This window comes from Lepidochelys kempii, chromosome 1 (assembly GCF_965140265.1).
Source record: "Lepidochelys kempii isolate rLepKem1 chromosome 1, rLepKem1.hap2, whole genome shotgun sequence".
NCBI classification, from domain to species: Eukaryota; Metazoa; Chordata; order Testudines; family Cheloniidae; genus Lepidochelys; species Lepidochelys kempii.
In genome coordinates, this window is record NC_133256.1 from 208,973,720 (window position 1) to 208,996,222 (window position 22,503).

Here is a 22,503-nt window from a genome sequence, read left to right on the forward strand (position 1 = left end):
GTGGGGGCAAAAGATCTATCTGGCTTTAAGATTAAACTCGATAAGTTTATGGAGGAGATGGTATGATGGGATAACATAGTTTTGGTAATTAAATATTCATGGTAAATAGGCCCAATGGCCTGTGATGGGGTGAGATCTGAGTTACCCAGGAAAGAATTTTCTGTAGTATCTGGCTGGTGAATCTTGCCCATATGCTCAGGGTTTAGCTGATCGCCATATTTGGGATTGAGAAGGAATTTTCCTCCAGGGCAGATTGGAAGAGGCCCTGGAGGTTTTTCGCCTTCCTCTGTAGCATGGGGCATGGGTCGCTTGCTGGAGGATTCTCTGCTCTTTGAAGTCTTTAAACCATGATTTGAGGACTTCAATAGCTCAGACATAGGTGAGAGGTTTTTCGCAGGAGTGGTGGGTGAAATTCTGTGGCCTGCGTTGTGCAGGAGGTCAGACTAGATGGTCATAATGGTCCCATCTGCCCTAAATATCTATGAAAAGGGATCCCTCCCCGACTGTCCAAGTCCGGTATGTCCTTGCACATGGGTCCTAAAGACTTAAGTTCACTTAAAGCTTCCTGTCATGAGGGCAAGGGGTGAAGGAGCGAGGAGCTGCCATTTTCAACATCTGCACTGATTCCTAAACTGTAGGAGAGTCACTCAGTGACACCATGTATGAGCTCCTTAATAGACTCTTTGATGGTACCAACCCATCACCGTAAAGACTTGCTGTCCACAATGGCCATGAATCCTGGCCATGAAGTGCTGGATTCGTTGGTCCTGACTACCAGAATGTCTGACTCCCGCATGAACCAAATTTTGCACCTAACCAAAGGATATCTTCACGCTTTCTTATCCTCCAGTCTCAGGTCCAACCCTCCTGAGCGAGATTGAGACACCAGAGGAGGAAGCTACCTCCTAATAAAACATCTTTGCCATCCCCACCTGACAATCACAAGCTTCTAAAAAGAATGGCAAATTACCTCCAGTTTCCACTAGAGGAGAATACCCAGCATTAGCTCCTTGATGTTTGATAAACTTCTGGTCCCAGTAGGTGGCTCTCCTAGTAAACGAGGCAATCAAGGAACCAGCATGGGGAGTCAGTAACACTCAAGCCTCCTGCTCCCTCACTTTGAAAAAGATCTGAGACATGCTATTTTGTACCAGCCAAAGAAGTAGTTTCTCTTCACATACCCAGCACCCAACTCCCTGCTGGTGCAAGCAGCCACTAAAAGGCCTAGGATACAACACCCCAAGGCTACACAGAGATAAGGGCTCTAAATGACTTTGACCCACTGGGGAGGAAGATGTTTTCTTCTGCAAGTCTTCAGTCCCACATTGCTAACTACCGAGCTTTTTTCGCAAAATGATTTCAACAATTACTTGAAGACTTTGGACTTCAAGGACAAATTCCCTTCAGAAAACCGTGTAATTCCAGGCCCTCATTGAGGAAAGCAAACTGGAAGCTAAAATGTCCCTTCAAGCTGCAGTGGTTCTAGTTGACACTGCAACTAGAAGGATAGCCACAGAAATAGTCATGAGGTGGCTGCCGTCCTTGGGGTTCTCCAGGAGGTGCGAGATATCATAAAGACTTGTCTTTCAGTGAGTCTAATTTATTTAATGAGGACTGAATAATCTCTATACTCAATTAAAAGAACAGTAGTCCACTCTGTGGGTATTTTACACCCCAAACAGAAAATACCATACACTGCTGTACTGGCCAAGACTGTCTCCCCAACCATTCTACCACTAGTGCTCATTCAAAAAATGCCAGAAGGTACGAAGACCTAGATATGCAATTCTCTCTGCTGCAACTACTCAGCCTCATCCATCATCCATGGGTTATTTTTGACAGGACGATCCAGAATTGCCTACACTTATTGATACCATCCACTACTGCCTTGCTTCTCACCCCCTCCAATCTTTAGTGGCCACCCTACCCTCTTCATCCACAATTGGGGGAAATTGCTTAGGCAAATGGGTACTAGAGATTATCCACTGCAACTACTCTGTAGAGTCCTTTTCCTCCCCTGGCCACCCCAAACCCTTTTTGGCCCCTGTGATGGGGTAAACCTGGCCCTTTGTGGCCCCCTTCTAGAGGCCTTGTGGTCCTACTGCACCTTTCCCCAGGAAGGAGCAGCAGAGGCCTCGTGGAAGGAGCCAATCAGAGCCCAAGCAGGCTCAGATAAAAGGAGCTGCAGTGCCTGAGCAGGTCAGCTCTTGGCTTGGACCAGAGGGGGAAGGAAGGGTGTTCCTCTCTGGACATAGGAGCTTGACTGTCTGCGTTTATTTAAGCTGGGAGAAAGGGGACCTGAGAGCTTGAACGCTCAAGATAAGGGATAAAGATAAAAGGGTCATGTGGGAAGAGGCCTAGGGAAGTAGCAGCTGCTAGTTGAAGGCAGCAGTTAATGACTGCTGTGTATAAGGTCCCTGGGTTGGAGGCTGGAGTAGTGAGTGGGTCAGGGGGTCCCCGCCTCTGGCAAAGTGGTCTAAGCCCCACAAAGGGGACAAGGCTTGAATTTAAAGGGTCCGGAGACAGGTCTCAAGACCTGTGAGGTCAGATAGTTTTTTGTTGGATTTTTTCTACCTTGGAAGGGGTTTATTCTGACTGTGACTTGGCTGGAGGGCTGAGCCACTGAAGACCTGCCGGGTGATGTTGACAACCTACAGGGGGACACCTGGGGCAAGAAAAAGCCTGCAGTAACAGATGCAGCAGCAGGAGATGTTCAAGAGGTGAGTGCCCCCTGTCACAGTCCCTCTTCAGGGTCTATTCTTACATGGAGAGTCTCTCCTCCGAGGGGCCTGTTTTGGCTCACTTTATTCCATCTAAATTAATACAGATGTTAATATAACCCAGTTACTGTTGACTACTAAACACTGTTAAACAAAATTCAGGGTTTTGTATACAGAGACCTTCATCTACTTAGTACCGTGGCATGCACACCATTAAAAATCCTTTTAACTTTTTATTTAAAAGAAAAGGAAAAACAGGTGATGTATTTGAAATGTAAAGTATTAAATACGGCTTTCATTTTAACAACATCCCTTGTTCCCTTTTCCTATAGCTGGAGAGAGTTTTAGAAGGAAATCACACACATGTTTGACAGTCTTAGATGGTAACAACTGTCCCTTTGGGGAAAAGAGTAGTTAGTTGAAATGGGCTGGAGCTGCTGTTAACATTTCATCCCAGGTAGTGTTTAGGATTCAGCTGGAGCCAGTAGAAGTGGCAATGTCACCTGAATCCAATTCTCTGGCCCTGCCTGGTCAGAAAATATCTCAGAATGATCGAGGCCTGTGGTCCCAGGATACAGTGGGGGTGGCAACCATGATGGTGAAGCTTGCTTTAGTAGCCAATTTCCCCCACACACACACACTCATGTCTTTCTTTAAGGACCTGGGAATGGTGGGTAGAATAGCCCATCCCCTCATTAGTTTGTCCACTAATTAGGCCTAATGTCCAACACCAATTTTGGCTTATTAATTTTTGATCCAATATTTTTATTTAGCAAGTATGATCATAACCAGGGATCCTATTTTCTGTGATTTAAAAAAAAAATTCTCTGATTTAAAAAAAAATCCATGATTTTCTGCAAATAAAATAAAATGCTGAAGTTTTCCCTAGCCACAATATATATAGGTATCAGTTGAACACAATGTTTTATTGATACCCCCTGTGACATTCTATACCATGGGGGAATGCCATGTAACCCCCATATTCCTCATTTATATATAATTGTGACCTTGCATATAAAGCATACCATGTGAGGTATCATGGGAAAGGTTCCATCTAAATATGTATATAATCCATACATATAAGGTTATGAGAATGTGCTGTATGATAGTCATTAAAATGTGCTGTGGGTTTGGGAAGCGCCTGGATACTAGTTCTCCAGAAACAATGTCAAGGAAAGTAACTAATGCCCGGTTGGGTGTCAAACAACCCATCAACAGCCATTTGTCAAGAACAAATAGTGTCAAACTAACCTGATAGTTTTCTTTGATAGGGTAACAAGCCTTGTGGATAGGGGGGAAGAGATAGATGTGGTATATCTTGACTTTAGTAAGGGTTTTGATACCGTCTCACATGACCTCATAAACAAACTAGGGAAATACAACCTAGATGGAGCTACTATACGGTGAGTGCATAACTGGTTGGAAAATCATTCCCAGAGAGTTATCAGTGGTTCACAGCCAAGCTGGAAGGGTATAACGAGTGGGGTCCCTCAGGGATCGGTTCTGAGTCCGGTTCTGTTCAATATCTTCATCAATGATTTAGATAATGGCATAGAGAGTACACTTATAAAGTTTGCGGATGATACCAAGCTGGGAGGGGTTGCAAGTGCTTTGGAGGATAGGATTAAAATTCAAAATGATCTGGACAAACTGGAGAAATAGTCTGAAGTAAATAGGATGAAATTCAATAAGGACAAATGCAAAGTACTCCACTTAGGAAGGAACAATCAATTGCACACATACAAAATGGGAAATGGCTGCCTAGGAAGGAGTACTGCAGAAAGGATCTGGGGATCATAGTGGACCACAAGCTAAATATGAGTCAACAGTGTACCCTGTTGCCCAAAAAAAAAAAAAGCAAACATCGTTCTGGGATGTATTAGCAGGAGTATTGTAAGCAAGACATGAGAAGTAATTATTCTGCTCTACTCTGTGCTGATTAGGCCTCAACTGGAGTATTGTGTCCAGTTCTGGGTGCCACATTTCAGGAAAGTCATGGACAAATTGGAGAAAGTCCAGAGAAGAGCAACTAAAATGGTTAAAGGTCTAGAAAACATGACCTATGAGGGAAGACTGAAACAATTGGGTTTGTTTAGTGTGGAGAAGAGAAGACTGAAAGGGGACATAACAGTTTTCAAGTACATAAAAGGTTGTTATAAGGAGGAGGGAGAAAAATTATTGTTAACCTCTGAGGATAGGACAGGACACAATGGGCTTAAATTGCAGCAAGGGAGGTTTAGGGTGGACATTAGGAAAAACTTCCCAACTGTCAGGGTGGTTAAGCACTGGAATACATTGCCTAGGGAGGTTGTGGAATCTCCATCATTGGGGATTTTTAAAAGCATGTTGGACAAATACCTGTCAGGGATGGTCTAGAAATACTTAGTCCTACCTTGAGTGCAGGGAACTGGACTAGATGACCTCTCGAGGTCCCTTCCAGTCCTATGATTATATGACTGTCCAGCAAGGTAGCTACAATTCATTGACTCACCTGCATAAGGCCACACCCGGGGAATTGCTCAACCTTGCTTGGGGACTCAGCAATGCCCACCAGACGTGCCCGGACTTGTGTTCTCCAAGCACATGGACTTAGGATATAACATAGAACAGTGCTACTCAAAGTGGTGGTCTGCGGACCGGTGCCCGTCTGCGAGCCATCAGCTGGTGGTCTGCACACACACTGGGGGGGAAAAATTGCTGGTCCCCCACATCAGATAGTTTGAGAAGCATTGGCATAGAACACAGGCCAGGCCTGCCCCACCCATGCTGCAAGCAACAAAGACACTCAGAAGACTCCAACAAAGGAGACTGGCCCAGGTTTAAGGAACAAACCTGTATATTAAGGGCTGCAATATCCAGTGGGGTGAGAGAAACTGCTTAATCTAGATGTTGCCCAGTCTAATAGGGTTGAGAGTTTAGACTGTGTGCTTATATTTTATTTTTGGTAACTAACTGACTTTTTGCCTACCACTTATAATCACTTAAAATCTATCTTTTGTAGTCAATAAATTTGTTTATCTGTTTATCTTTACTGGTGAGTTTGCCTGAAGTTTTGGTAAATTGGCTCAGGTTTGCAAAGGCTGGTGTATATCCACTTTCCATTGATGAAGTGGTGAACTAATTAATTTGCACTGCTCGTCTTGAGCAGTGCAAGATGGTATATTCCTGAAGTACAAGGTTGGGAGCTGGGGGAATTTGGCTGATACCTTACTCTGTGTGATTCATGAATAACTTTGGGAGCATTCATGCGATCTAGCTGGGTGTGGGGCTCTGCATGCGGTTGTGCTGAGTGATAACAGTGTGTGGAGGTGCTTGCTGCTTGCCACTAGCAAAGCATTGTGAGAGACAGCCCAGGGTGGAGAGTTAAGGGGGCACAGTGGTCCCAGGCTGCACCTTGGGGATCTCATCAGACCCCCGAGCCTCCATTTTTCCAGCTCTCTGTATTAACCAAACTGTCAGTCAGGGCCCCCCTCCCACAATCTTAAAATAAGTCATAGAAAGCTCTTTGCCCATTCTCCTTGTTTTTAATTATTCTATGTGGCTCCGGTCCCAATTAGATTGGCAAAAGGGGGTTCCACTGTAAATTTTAAAGCATTCAAAAATCAACCACAGGAGGGTGGTGCGCACATTGAATAAGTGACACTGGTACTTTCAATAAAATTTAGTGAATGGGGTTTTTTTATTTTTTCACAAAATGTAAAAATTAAAGATTCTCTGTAAAAACACAAATCCCATTTTTTCTGCAGCAAGTGGATTTCTAGGGTTCCTGATCATAACACAGCCCTTGAATTATATCCGTAGGCTTTAGTGTTTGGGCTAATTCAGTATTTGTCTCTCTTTTATACCTTTTCCAATCAACACTTGTTATAGATTATTGTGACATGTTATTAATTTTCATGCACTTTCCACAGTTGAGCTCACAACTAGGATAAATTTGTAGGCCCAATTGTTAAAACAACCCATAGAATGATTGCCACATCAGCACCAAGGAAAAGGGTTCTACTCCCCGTATTTTAGTCCCAAGAAAACTGGAGGATGGAGACTCTTGACCTTGAGCAACTGAACATTTTTACTTGCAAATCAAAATTCCATATGGTTATGCTGACATCAATAATCCCCTCCCTCCATGAGGGAATGTGGTTTGCAGCTCTTGACATAAAAGATGCTTATTCTAATGTCGATGTTCATCCATCCCACAGAAAGTTCTGTTTCTGGTAGGACAAGAACACTACCAGTTAAAAGTACTCCCATTTGGGTTAGCGACAGCACCCAGAGCTTTCTTAGTGGTGGCAGCATAAATGAGATGTCCAGCATGACATTGCACTCAATATGAATTTATGAAAATATGCTAATAAGTGAATATAATGTAACTCTACTGAGTGTGGTCATCCTATTTGTATAAATGTATCACTCTTGTATCTGCAACTAGAAATATGAAGCATAACTCTGAGGTCCTATTGTAATAATGCAAAGTGTGGGCCATTAATGGTGGTTTGGAATCTTGATGGCTCTAGTCAACTAGGACAATTGACTCTAGATGGCTCTGTTTACTGGTAAGTCTTCCTGTATATGTGTGTGCTGGCAAGTGGGTAATGAAGCCTTACAGTGACATGTGATCATGTCATCTGAACTGGAATCCATCTTTAACCTGGCACTTTTCCATTTAGAAGGAGGGGTGGGAACTGAGAGAGGGGAAAAAGGATTCCTGCCTTATGCAAAAGAGATTATGGGGGTGGCAGTCATGAGAAATCCTCTAGCTACCACCTGAGCTGGAACACGGATTGTACCAGGGGAAAGGATTGTGTCCAGACTAAGAAGGCATCCAGTCTGTGAAAGAAGCTTATTGAAACATCTCTGAGGGTGAGATTTTATCTGTATTCCGTTTTCTTACTATATTAGGCTTAGACTTGCGTGTTTTATTGTTTTGCTTGGTAATTCACTTTGTTCTGTCTGTTATTACTTGGAACCACTTAAATCCTCCTTTTTGTATTTAATAAAATCACTTTTTACTTACTAATTAACCCAGAGTAAGTATTAATTCCTGGGGGAGCAAACAGCTGTGCATATCTCTCTCTCTATTATAGAGAGCGAACAATTTATGAGTTTACCCTGGATAAGCTTTATGCAGAGTGAAACGGATTTATTTGGGCATTGGGTATCTGGGTGCTGGAGACAGGAGCACTTCTTAAGCTGTTTTCAGTTAAGCCTGCAACTTGTGGGGGATGTGGTTCAGTCTTGGATCTGTTTTTGCAGCAGGCAAGTGTGTCTGGCTCAATCAGGCAAGGAACTGAAGTCCCAAGCTGGCAGGGAAAACCGGCTCAGAGGTAGCACATCAGGTGGCAGTCCCAAAAGGGTTTCTGTGACCCGACCCAACCCATCACATCCAGGCTACACAGTCTTTCCATATGTGGATGAATGACTCCTGTCAGGAGGTGCAGTTGGCGATTGTTCTTGTTCCATCAAATTACAACCTTGAGAATCTGCATCAACAAAGAAAATTGCATTTTGACTCCTGCAAGATCTAACAACTTTTATAGAAGCAATCATAGATTTGATCTCAGCAAGGGCCTACCTCCCTATGGAAAGATTCAAGACCATGAACAATTTAATAAGACAGGTCACTTTCAGACCACAAATCACCATCAAGTTCTGCCTTTCTCTACTAGGCCACATTACATTGTGTACTTAAGAACGTAACATCCATAATGGATCAGACCAATGGTCCACCTACCCCAGTATCCTGTCTTCTGACAGTGTCCAATGCCAGGTGTTTCAGAGGGCACGAACAGAACAGGCAAGCATCGAGTGATCCACGCTGTCGTCCACTCCCAGCTTCTGACAAACATAGGCTAGGAACACTCAGAGTACGGGGTTGTATCCCTGACCTTGGCTAATAGCCAAATCTATTCTTCATGAATTTATCTGGTTCTTTTTTGAACCCTGTTACAGTTTTGCCATTCACAACATCCTGTGGCAATGAGTTCCACAGGTTGACTTTTGTGTGAAGTACTTCCTTTTTTTGTTGGTTTTAAACCTGTTGCTATTAATCTGATTAGGTGACCCCTGCTAATTGTGTTATGTGGAACGGTAAATATTTCCTCCTTCACTTTCTCCACACCAGTCAAGATTTTATACAGGTTTATCATGAAAAGTCCCAGTCATTTTAATCTCTTCTCATACAGAACCTGTTCAATACCCTCGTCATTTTTGTTGCTCTTCTCTGTATCTTTTCCAATTCTAATGTTTTTTGAGATGGGGTGACTAGAACTGCACGCTGTATTGAAGGTGTGGGCGCACCATGGATTTATATAGAAGCAATATGATATTCTGTTTTGTTGTCTATCCCTTTCCTCATGATTCCCAACATTGTTAGCTTTTTTGTCTGCCGCTGCACATTGAGTGGATGTTTTCAGAGAACTATCCACAATGACTCCAGGATCTTTCTTTCAGATAATTTAGACTAGGACTGTCAATTAATTGCAGTTAACAGCTGCAATCAACTGAAAATAAAAAAGTGTTAATTTTAACTCTAAATTGCATACCTCTGGATGGGGAGGGAAGCATTGGCTGTGGACTGTCCAGTCAGGTACTGTAACCCAATCCTCCACCGGAGGGAGAGGAGAGAAGAGGAAGTGGCTCCTGGCTCTGGCAAAGAGGTGGGGATCCTGACCCTGCTGCAGCCCATTGCCTCCAGCCGGCCCCTCGCTCTAGGGACCACCCTGCATCATGCCCTATTGCCTCCGGCTGGCCACTTGTTCCAGGAGGCATAGAGAACAGGGGCCTGGCGAGGTCAGCCTCCCTGCACCAGCCTTTACAGTACTTGTGTGAGATGAATTGAAATGCTATTTCTTTTGTTTGTTTTTTACAATGCAAATATTTGTAATAAATAATATAAAGTGAGCAGTGTGTATTTTGTTTTGTAATTGAAATAAATATATTTGAAAATGTAGAAAAAATCCAAAATATTTAAATGGTATTCTATTATTATTTAACAGTGTGATTAAAACTGTGATTAATCACAATTATTTTTTTTAATAGCTTGATAGCCCAATCACAACAATCAGTAACCCACTAAGCCCCCTTTTTTTACTACAGGGGTGTTAATGGGCCACTTCACCTTGAATGGTCCCATTAGAATATGTGCTAACTACTTATGCTAAACTAGCTGTTAGACCAGCAGTTCTCAAACTGTGGGTTGGGACCCCGTTTTAATTGGGTCACCAGGGCTAGCATTAGACTTGCTGGGGCACAGGGCCAAAACCTGAGGGCTTCAGCCCTGGGTGGTGGGGCTCAGATTACAAGCTCCCGTCTGGGGTAGAAGCCCTTGGGCTTCAGTTTTGGCCCCACCAGGATTTGGAATTGGCCCCCAACCCAGGGCAGCAGGGCTCAGGTGGGCTCAGGCTTCAGTTCCCCCTCCTGAGGTCATGTAGTAATTTTTGTTGTCAGAAGGGGGTCACAGTGCAGTGAAGTTTGAGAACCGCTATGTTAGACCTTGTATTTAGCTGTGACACTGAGTGCCTTTCTCAGACCTGAGGAAGAGCTCTGTGTAGCTCAAAAGCTTGTCTCTCTTACCGAGAGAAGTTGATCCAATAAAAGATATCTTACACATTTTATCTTCTAGTAAGAACTGTAGTCATGTTATAGTGTTTCAGGAACTGTGCAAAAAAGTACACTAGCTCGTTTTGTGTACTGTACAATTGTTTCACCTTGCCTACAGGCTTATGGCACCACCTGTTAATTCCACATCATACTGGGACGTTGCACCCCGTAATGTTTTATGGAAATATGCTTATGAATGTATATAGGACATAACTGGAATACGTTTTATTCTACATATGCCATGTAACATATCTCTGCAAAGGTTATGATCTACTGTATCTATTCATCCTATTTGTTTGTATGTATCATTTTTGTATTCAAAGTTATGAATATTGACTGTGTACTTGTTTGATTTTAAGTAGCCTTAGTAAGGCATTTGGTCAGCTTCTTTAGAAAGAGATTTGCAAGTTAAGTGTTTCTTGATTGGACACTTAATGGACAATGGATTGTGGAAGAGTCTGATCCACATAAGAAGTCCGCCTGAGGATGTTCAAGGGAGCACGTAAACAATGGCTGCCACTTGTAAGGAACTGAGTCATGCATGGACATGTGACTTGCCCATGTGACTCCAAAACTCCATCGTAGAGGTGGGATTCTACACAGTGGGAAGGAGGAGTGTCCACCCACAAGAGGAAGTCTATTTAAGCCCCTGGAAATACCTCCATTTGGTCTTCAGCTGGCTCAAGAGAGCCTCTCTACCCCCAAAGGATACCTGAAAGAAACTGGAACAAAGAACAGTAACCACAGGGGTGTGCGTGATTGCTGGACCCAGACTAGAACGAAACTAGTCTGTAAAAGAAACTTACTGGAACATCTCTGAGGGTGAATTTCATCTGTAATCATTTTCTTACTGTACTAGGTTTAAACTTGCATGTTTTGTTTTATTTTTCTTGGTAATTCACTTTGTTCTGTCTGTTATTACTTGGAACCACTTAAATCCTACTTTTTGTATTTAATAATCACTTTTTACTTATTAATTAACCCAGAGTATGTATTAATACCTGGGGGAGCAAACAGCTGTGCATATCTCTATCAGTGTTATAGATGTTGAACAATTTGAGTTCATCCTGTATACACTTTATACAGGATAAAACTGATTTATTTGGGGTTTGGACCCCATTGGGTGCTGGGCATCTGAGTGTTGGATACAGGAGCACTTCTTAAGCTGTTTTCAGTTAAGCCTGCAGTTGTTGGGGGACATGGTTCAGACCTGGGTCTGTGTTTGGTAGCAGGCTAGTGTATCTGGCTTAGATAAGGCAGGGTTCTGAAGTCCCAAGCTACCAGGGAAAACAGTTTTAGAGGTAGATCCAGCGCATCAGTAGGCAGTTCCCAAGGGGTTTTCTGTGATCCAACCCATTACGATACCCTGTACAGTTTCCAATGTAGGGTGGTAGGTGACAACTAAGGGGGTGTAGCTGGAGGGGTTTTTTCCCTTGTATTCAAGCAGGTTCTCTGAGTAGGTGGAGCACCCACGGAGTCGGCACCAATGGTTCTCACCTAGGATCCTGGGGCGTTCTCGTGGTCTGGCCTGGTGCTGGCCATCTTGGTTTAGGCTTTCACAAGGTGCTTAGCTTAATACTTTCAAGTGTTCACTATCCTTGACTACCTCAGTATTTGGAGCCTATTGTGAGAGCCCTGAAAGTTCCAAGTTAAGTACCCAAGAAATGGTGGCTCCTTCTGAAAATGTGGCTGCATCTATTTTCAGATGCTCAATCACCAAAACATCTGGGCCCTTTCTAAAGCTTTAGTATGACTCAAATCAAACATTTCCCAAGCTGCATTACTTACAGTAGCGCGCCATGTTCTGAATGTTTCCCTCTTCAGCTGGATCCCTGCAACCTGGTGCTGTGGCTTGTGCCTTCAGGTGGTTCTTTTGCACTGTAGAAAAATTTAAATTAAATCAGTTGGGGCTTGGCAAAGTCTCTGGTGCTGAGTGACAAAGTAAGCTGCTCCCAGGACAAAATTCCTACTGCACTTCACTCACTCACTCACACAACCTGCCCCCAAAAAAACCTCACTTCAGTGCTGTGGACAAAAGCCCCCATGATAATTTTTCATGGAATGTGTATGGGGAAGAATGGATGCAATGAAGTGGATAGACATTTCCTGGCTCTTTGGGCTGAGAAGGAGCCCTAGAAGCTGTATCAACCATTGAGGTATAATTGTGAGAAGGGAAGAGAATCTGAGGCAGTGCAGGGCAAATATTTGAACTAGGGCTAATAGCTGCAGCACAAGTCTCCAGGTACTATTTCACTGATGTCCTCAACAAAAGAAGCGAATAGCGGATGTTAGAATGGATTGTTTCTTTCAACTTCTGTGTCAATTATTTCAGCAGTGAGCAATTAGATTAAGGTAAGATAGAGGTACTATTAACCTCACCCAACTCTAAGCTGCCCTTCAGTACTGTTTCACAGTGTGGCTGCTGTTCTTGTACTGGGTCTCATTTTTCTATACTGGCTCTGCTGATTAGTTTCTGCCTTCACGCATGCATGCCCACCCGCCCCCTGGCTGACTTCTGCGCCCTGGTCTCCAAACAATGATCTCAGTGCCACATTCAGATGGTGAGAAACTATAATAAAATGGGGGAAAATAAACAAATGAGGGGAGAGTGAGGCTGCTGATTTAGGAGATGGGAATCTGCCTCTTGCTGTCTCCTGCGTTGTGTGTCTGAGCTTGAGAAAGTGACAGCTTGACCTAGTGCTTTCCTAGTTGAGACTCTTGCTATGCTTGTTCCTCTGGAAACAGCCTGGTTCCTGCAGATGTTGCATGCTGAACACTAGCTCAAAGGAACATACATTCATAGATTCCAAGGCCCAAAGGAACATTGTGATAATCTAGTCCATCCTCCCATATAACACAAGCCTTAGAACTTCCCCAAAATAATTCCTAATGCATAGCTTTTAGAAAAACATCCAATCTGGATTTTAAAATGGCCTGTGATGGAGAATCTACCACCACCCTTGATGTTCCAATGGTTAATTACCCTCACTGTTATGCCTTATTTCCAGTCTGAATTTTGTCTATCAACTTTTTCAGGCATTGGATCTTGTTATACCTTTGCTAGATTGACGAGCCCCTTATCAAATATTTGTTGCCCTTGTAGACTATAATCAAGTCCCCCCCCCTTAACCTCTTTAGTAAGCTAACTAGGCTAAGCTCCTTGAGTTTATCGCTATAAGCCATGTTTTCCAATCCTTTAATCATATTCTCGTAGCTCTTCTTTAAACCCTGTCCAATTTTATTAACATCCTTGAATTGTGTACACCAGAACTAGACACAGTATTCCAGTAGTATTCCACAAAGGTAAAATAACCTCTCTACTCCTCAAGATTCCGCTGTTTATGCATTCAAGGATTGCATTAGCCCTTTTGGCCACAGCATCACACTCGGAGCACGTGTTCAGCTGACTATCCACCATGGCCCCCAAATCTTTTTCAGTCCCAGCAGAGAGTCCCTCAGCATATAAGTAGGGCCTACATTCTTTGTTCCTACATTTACATTTAGGTGTATCAAAACTCATTGTTGCTTTGCACCCAGCTTACCAAGCGATCAAGCTTGCTCTATAGCATTGACCTGTCCTCTTCATTATTTACCACTCCCCCAGTTTCTGTGTCACCTGCAGCCTTTATCTGTGATGATTTTATGTTTTCTTCCAGGGCATTGATAAAAACGTTAAATGTTTTTCTTCGAGTGCTTGCTCATGTTGATTCCATTCTAGGTGTGTGCATGCCCACGTGCCTGTGCGTTAGAGATTTTTGCCTTAGCGGTACCCTGTGGGTCTGCTGGGGCGCCCCCTTGAGTGCCACACTCATGCGTTGGTATATCAGGTGGTGCCAGCCCTACGCCCTCTCAGTTCCTTTTTACTGCCCATGGTGGTTAGTTGGCATGCCTTTCCTTGCATAGCAAGGGCTAGCCCGGGGTGGCCAGCCTGAGCCTGAGAAGGAGCCAGAATTTACCAATGTACAGTGCCAAAGAGCCACAGTAATACGTCAGCTGCCCCCAATCAGCTCCAGCCCCCAGTGCCTCCTGCCTGCCAGCAGCCCCGCCAATCAGCACCTGCCACAATCAGCTGTTTTGCATGCGCAGGAGGCTCTGTGGGGGAGGGGGAGGAGCAAGGGCATGGCAGGCTTGGGGGAAGGGGCAGGGGCCTTGGGGGAAGGGGTGGAGTAGGGTCAGGGCCTGGGGCAGAGCAGGGGGTTGAGCAGTGAGCACCCCCCGGCACACTGGAAAGTTAGCATCTGTAGCTCCGCCCCGGAGTCAGTGCCTATGCAAGGAACCGCATATTAACCTCTGAAGAGTTGCATGCAGCTCCAGAGCCACAGGTTGGCCACCCCTGGGCTAGCAGTTTAGTCTCTTCTAACTTTGAGCTTTAGAGCCTTGTAAATTAGTTGTTTATAGTAATTAGTGTTAAGTGTAGTTAGAGTCCCATCGGGGACTTTGCCCCAGGCGGGGCATGCCCCGTTCTCTGGGGTTTAAGCCCTGCACAGACTGTAACAGGGCTATGCCTGTAAGTGACCCCCCACAGCAACTGCCTCAAGTGCTTGGGGGGAATTGCATGTGAAGGACAAGTGTCATATTTGTAAAAACTTTCAACCCAGGACTCACAAAGAGTGTGATATTCATTTGAGGACTCTCCTCATTGAGGCTGCCCTCCAACCAGCTTCTGAGCCGTCCCGGCCGGACTCAACTCCTAGTACCCCATTGCATAGCACACCTCCGGCACTGGGCTTTGCCCAGCACCACTCCCCGGCACCGGTGCTCAGAAAGAAAACTAAGAAGCATGGCTCCCCGGCACCGGGTAAGAAAGGCCATTAGGCAAAGGACGCATGTCAGAGCCACGCGGATGTGCCTCCCCAGTCAGGGCCCTTAGCCCCTTAAAGGATCCACCACCGATTCCCGGGAGCAGCAGGGGAACCAAACTTGTGGTGACACTGATGCCTTCCCAAGCTCCCCCGGCGCCGAGAGAGCAGAGGCCTCCACCACTGCCGACGGCACCATGTGTGCTGCAGGAAGCAGCAAAGGCTCCGTATGAGGGCAAGCCAGCTGCCAAGACCCCCCAGAGGACAGTGGAGCACTGCTGATCCCCTGGAGCCAAGGCAGCGTTCCCCATCTCCACGTTGCAGATCTCTGGTATCGCAGCCCAGATCCTCTGGGCCTCGCCCTTGGTCACCGGCACTGCGTTCACGGTCCCTGCCATCTCAATGCGAATCGCCTAGGGGAAGGTGCCAGTCACCTAACAGCACCGTTCGCCCTCCCGCTGGTTATCCTCCCGGCGCAGATCTCTGTCACCTGCCCCGTGGGAGCGCTCCCTGTCGCGATACCAGTACCCCCGACACCAGCACTTGTCTTCCCACTCCAAGCACCTGCCTCCAGCAGCGACAGTCAGCAGGCAAACACAGGCGTTGAGAGCCCCTCCATGGGTGGGAGGGATAGCTCAGTGGTTTGAGCATTGGCCTGCTAGACCCAGGGTTGTAAGTTCAATCCTTGAGGGGGCCATTTAGGGATCTGGGGCAAACATTGGGGACTGGTCCTGCTTTGAGCAGGGGGTTGGACTAGATGACCTCTTGCGATCCCTTCCAACCCTGATATTCTATGATTTTGTGGTCACCAGAAGGGGATTTCTCTGGCACAGAAGGGCAGTTCAGCCCCTCGCTGAGACTCCACCGGCATGACTGGGCACCAGAGGCCACATCAACATCTATGGCGCAGCATGGCCAGTGGCCAGCGCAGTGGTCCTATTGGAGTGCATGGGGCATGCCGGTGATGCTGATGTCCCCTTCACACTGCTCAGCTGCCACCACCTCAGAGCAACAGTTGACGGCACCAGCGGCACCAAGCTTGGTGCATGAAATGCACTTGGAGGTCAGGGGAGAGGAGACAGTGCCAACCCCAAACTCTCCTTCCCCCACGGGAGATGATGTCCTGGGGCCTGCTCCTGGCAGTACAATCGTCGTCCTCATCCCTGGACAAGGTGGTGGCAGGACCCTTGAGGGCCTTTTTTAAGGAACACCTGGCCCTGCTTCAAGGGGTGGCCGAGAACTTGGGCCTGGAGGTGGAGGAGATGGCCGAGCAGGCAGACACCTTGTTCAATGTTCTCTCGGGTTCTACCCCTGCCCGTGTTGCACTACCAGTGCATGATGGGGTCCTGAAAATAGCCAAGGCCCTCTGGCAAACCCTGTTGTCCATCCCTCCCACCTCCAAAAGGGCCAAAAAGAAGTACTTCATCCCAGCCAAAGGGTTCAAATACCTTCATACCCACCCATCTCCAGGCTCGCTGGTCGTCTCTGTGGCCAACGTGACAGACAAGCAGGGACTCACCAGTTCAACTCCCAAAAATAAAGATGCCAAAAGACTGGACATTTTCGGGAAGAAAATTTATTCAACTGCCAGCCTGCAATTCCGGGTGGTGAACTACCAGGCCCTCTTGGGCAGGTACAATTTTGAACTTACGGAAAGAGTCCCATAAATTAAGGAGTCCCTCCCTCAAGGGTTGGCCCAGAAATGTGGCACCCTGGTGAAGGAGGGTACCACGGCAGTGAGGTGCTCTCTCCAAATGGCATGGGATTTGGCAGACTCGGAGGCTAGGGTGGTCACATCAATGGTGGTCATGAGGCACAGCACCTGGCTTCAAACCACTGGCCTGTCCCAAGAAATGCAGACCTCAATTCAGGACCTTCCATTCAATGGGAATGAATACTTTGCGGAGCAGATGGATGTGAGGCTGTGTGGGTTAAAGGACACTCGGGCCACCCTTTACTCACTGGGTATGCATACGCCGCAGTCTGCAAGGAAGCAGTTCCAGCCGTCCCTGCCACCAAGGCCTTGGCAGCCTCATCAGGCCAGGAGAAGGGATAGAGACACAAGCTTTAGTCGTCGCCACCCTTTCTCCTCCTGCTCACCCGCGCAGCCCGGCCTGTGGCCCGGCAGTCTGGCGGCCACAAGTGCTAATTTTGAAGGTGTGCTTGAGATTGACACCCCAGTCAACTCCCCGGATCCACCTGGTTCTTTCCTTGACCGTCTGCCTCCCTACCATTTGGCCTGGTAGTGGGTCACGTCGGATCGCTGGGTGCTGGATGTAGTATCTTGGGGCTATATTCTGCAATTCTTGTCCGCCGCTCCCTCCCACACATCCTCTTCCCCATCCCTCTTCAGGGACCCTTCTCACGAGCAACTCCTTGTTCAAGACGTTGAGAACCTCCTGCACCTGGAGGCAGTGGAGGAAGTCCCTCAGGATATGGAGGGAAAGGGGTCTATTCCTGCTACTTCCTAATCCCGAAAGCAAAAGTAAGGACCTGTGTCGCCTCACCAAGTCTCTCAGGAAGTTGAAGTTTTGCATGGTCTCCCTGGCCTCCATCATCCCCGTCCTGGATCCGGGAGACTGATACTCTGCCCTCGACTTGAAGGATGCTAATTTCCATATTCCAAGGTCACAGATGTTTCCTCTGTTTCATAGTGGGCGGACACCATTTTCAATTCACAGCACTGCCCTTGGCCTCTCATTGGCCCCAAAGGTGTTCACAAAATGTATGGCACCAGTGGCTACTTACTTGAGATGTTGAGGGGTCCAGGTCTTCCCGTATCTTGCCGACTGGCTCATCAAGGGCAGGTCTCGGGAACAAGTGCAGAGGGAGCCTCGATCTGGTGCATGCCATCTGCCACGACCTGGGTTTCTTAATAAACGAGAAAAAATCCACCTTAAGTCTGGTCCAGTGAATAGAGTTTATTGGGGCGATTCTCGACTCCACACGAGCCAGAGCCTTCCTTCTGGTAGCGCGTTTTCAGGCCATGTCAGACCTGATCTCCCATGTGAAGAACCACCCTCTCGCTGTGGCTCACATCTGCCTGTGGTTGTTGGACCACATGGCCGCATGTACTATAGTCAGTCATGCCAGGCTCCTTCTCCGGCCACTGCAAGTGTCGCTGGCATCAGTCTACGTCCCCAACAGGGATGACCTAGACCGGGTAGTCAGGGTGCCGGATCACATCCGGTCATCATTGGATTGGTGGTTGGACCCCAGGTCATTGTTGGAGGGAGTTCCTTTCATGGCCCCGGCCCCATCGTTGACTCTGGTCTCCGATGCTTTGGACTTGGGCTGGGGAGCCCACCTGGGCGAGCTCAGTACCCATGGCCGCTGGTTGTGGGATGATCTGGTTCTCCATATCAACATCAGGGAGCTCAGAGGGTTCACCTGGCCTGCCAGGCTTTCTTGCCCCACCTGAAGGGCAGGGACTCATTGGTTGTAGGTCCTGATGAACAATACCACTGCAATGTATTACATCAACAAGCAGGGCAGAGCCAGGTCATCGGCCCTTTGCCAAGAAGCTTTCCGCCTTTGGGACTTTTGTGTGTGGCATGCCATTCATCTGGTAGCTGCGCCCCTGCCAGGGACCAGGAACATATTAGCAGATTGCCTCAGCAGGACCTTCTGATCTCGCCATGAGCAGTCGCTCCACTCAGAGCCTGTCAGTGCAATCTTCAAGGAAGTGGGGGACTCCCCAGGTGGACCCTGTTCGCATCCAGACAGACCAGGAAATGCCACATGTTCTGTTCAATCTGGGGGACAGACAAGGGTTCCCTGTCAAATGCATTTCTCCTTCCATGGTCAAGGGCTCTGATGTATGCCTTCCCGCCAGTCCTAGTGAAGATCAAACAGGACAGGGCAAAGGTTACCTTAATAGCCCCTGTGTGGCCTTGCCAGCACCGGTTCGGCACGCTGCTCAAAGAAGAAAAAATGGTTAATGTGTAACCTTTCTGCCAGGCAAAGCCAGCAGCAACTAGGGCCGGGTTCAAAATCTAGGGGTTCCTTTCCATCGATACAACATAGAACCAGCTTGAGCCCCCACCTAGTAACCTGAGAAAATTACACACCACCCTGGGGTGCCTCTGAGAGACAATACGTCCCCACTCACAAGCACAGAGTCTGAGTGTAGCAGAAAAACTTTTAATAAAAGGAGGGAAGTAACTGGGCATTAATTTGGGAAAATACCACAAATAGGGTTCATAAACCTAAACCATCAGCAGAAGACCCACTGCTCATGTAAGTTGGGCAGTGTCCTTTTCCCCCTCAGGTTCTTAAGTCCTGCAACCCAAAATTCCCTTTAGGATACCCATCCCTGTTCTGCACCCCACTCACAGTTGCTGTCCTTGGTCAGTGCAGATCCAGGTGCATCTGCAAAGTTCACCTCCTACGCTGCGTGAAGGTAAGGAGGTACCTTACTCACTCCACTGCTTGGGCACTTGTCCGCCATGCCTCTCTGCCAGCCGTCTGCTGACTGCTCACTGCAGCTCTCCGCCAGCCGCCCTGCTGGCTGTTCGCTGCGCCTCGCCACCTCTCATTCTCCAGCCAACTGTCAGTCATCTTCTGCTGCCACCTGCCCCTCTGCTGTGACCTCTGCACATCAGTCTCTTAGTGATTTTTAGCTCTTGGCAGGCAGGGCAGAAACAGTCCCACCATAACTGATTTTTAGCTCTGATTGAGCATTTAAAATAACTAAGAGGCTCCTAATGAAGCCTATTTAGTTCTTTCTTTGAACAGTGGGGAGGAACAAGTCAAATCAGTGTGGGGACTTCTAGGGAACGTCAACACCTCCTGGCTGGGACATCTGTCCACCCACCTCTTACTTTCACAGGGCTCTAGCATTCGAGCCCCTGGTCCTTTCAAGGTTCTTTCAGCTGAAAGTGACCCCCCCCTCATTTGGGACATGTTAAGCACAGTCCTGCTTCCTGTATTCCTACAATAATTACAACATTTTGGTAACAGCATTTCACTACCCCTGTATTCAGTACTAAAGTGATTTGTGCACAATACCAGCCAAAATTGATTACTTTGACACTGCTCTATGTGCTGAAGATCTAAGCAGAGCAGGAGCAAACTATATTTACATAAACAAATCCAAAGTCTCTTCCCTTCCCAGCTAGCTGCCAGGGAAGCATTCATTCAGACCCTGCTTACACTACCTTTTGGTAACTGTTGTTCTTTGAGGTATTCCATTACCTGCCCTCCTGCCCCTCTGTTGGAGTTGCTGGCAAGAAGAAACTGAGAGGGCATAGTGCTGGCGGCGCCTAATATACCAACACATGAGTGTGGCACTCCAGAGCGCTCCACTTCCAACCCCATGGCTATCGCTAAGGCATAAATCTCCGACCATGCATGTGGGCGCGCGCACACCTAGAATGGAATGGACATGAGCAATGTATCTAGAAGAACAACAGTTACGAAAAGGTAGGTAACCGTTTTTTGTAGGGCCAAGAATTGCCCCCTGCAGGACGTCATTAGAAACACATACTCAGTGATGATTCCCCATTTACCATTAAATGTTGAGACCTATCATTTAGCCAGGTTTAAATCAATTTAATGTGTGTCCTATTAATTTTGTATTCTAGTTTTTTAGTCAAAATATCATGCAGTACCAAGTCACATGCCTTACAGAAGTTTAAAGCCCATAGCCACAAAGGGACTTAGCCACTGCAATGCTGAGCATTGTGGTGCATAACTTTTAGAGGCCGAGAAAATCACAGGAACAACAGTGTAATCCGTAAAGCCTGAGTTAGGCACCTAGACTCCTATACAATGAATGGGAGGACAGAGGGGCCTTAAAATGTGATCCACAAAAGCTAGCATGATGAATGGGGAGCTGCCTAAACTATCCAATGGGAGATGCAAATGCCAGGGGTGTCTGCTCACCCCTCCCCCTCTCACAGTGGTAGGCACCTCCCTGCAGCCTGGGCTTAAGTGCCATATCTTTGCATAGCAATCTATACAAGGGAACCCACTACCTGGAGTCAGACAACTTAGGAGCCTAAGCTGTTTCTTGTGAAAATGAATTAGGTGCCGGCCTTGTTTCACACAAAAGTGGGGAGAGGAGACAGTGGCCACCTTATAACTCTTAGCCCAGTGATCAGAGCACGCACCTGGGATGGGTCAGACCTGAGTTCAGTTTCCTCCTCAGGTAGAGAAAGGATTTGAACAAGGGTCTCCTACCCCTCTCAGGCATGTGCACTAATATCTGAGCTATGGGATAGCCTGATGTAGGGCTCCCTTTGTCTCTCCTGTCAAAGCTGTGGCACTGTGGATAAATAATTGAAGAGGGACTGGATCCTGTGTCAGTGGGTGCCTAACCACTCGACTTCAGAGTCACATTCTCTCTTTGAACATGGGCCAGAGGGAGAGAATGAGTCCCAGGTGAGTACTCTAACAACTGGGCTAAAAGTTACAAGGTACCACCACCACTTCTCCTCCTGCTAGATTTTGAAAGGGACCTGAGCTGGTAGGCAGCCTCTGAGCACACTTGCTGGCTTGGATCCCACGTGTGAGATAGGCAGCCAAATGTTTCCTGGGTTCATGAATTGCTCTGGGCCTTACATGGGAGATAGGCTTCCTGGCACCTAATAGTGCACATGCCCAGAGGCAGAAATTTAGGCACTGGCTGAATTTAGCCACCTACAGGGTTCAGCAGGAGTTTTGTGGATTGCAGTGGAGCTTAAATTGGGACTTAGGAACCTAAGTACCTTTGTGGATCTGGGCCACGTATATTACATCAACACTTATCTTTATCAATCAAACTTGTAATCTCATCAAAAAATACATCAAGTTGTTTGACAGGATCTATTTTCCATAAACTATGTTGATCGGCATTAGAAGAATCATAGAATCATAGAATATTAGGGTTGCAAGAGACCTCAGGAGGTCATCTAATCCAACCCTCTGCTCAAAGCAGGACCAACACCAACTAAATCATCCCAGCCAGGACTTTGTCAAGCCGGGCCTTAAAAAACTCTAAGGAAGGAGATTCTACCACCTCCCTAGGTAACCCATTCCAGTGCTTCACCACCCTCCTAGTGAAATAGTGTTTCCTAATATCCAACCTAGACCTCCCACACTGCAACTTGAGACCAATGCTCCTTGTTCTGTCATCTGCCACCCCTGAGAACAGCCGAGCTCCATCCTCTTTGGAACCCCCCTTCAGGTAGTTGAAGGCTGCCATCAAATCCCTGTCCCCCTTCTCTTCTGCAGACGAAATAATACCAGTTCCCTCAGCCTCTCCTCATAAGTCATGTACCCCAGCCCCCTAATAATTTTTGTTGCCCTCCGCTGGACTCTCTCCAATTTGTTCACATCCCTTCCGTAGTGGGGGGCCCCAAAACTGTTATGCAGTACTCCAGATGTGGCCTCACCAGTGCTGA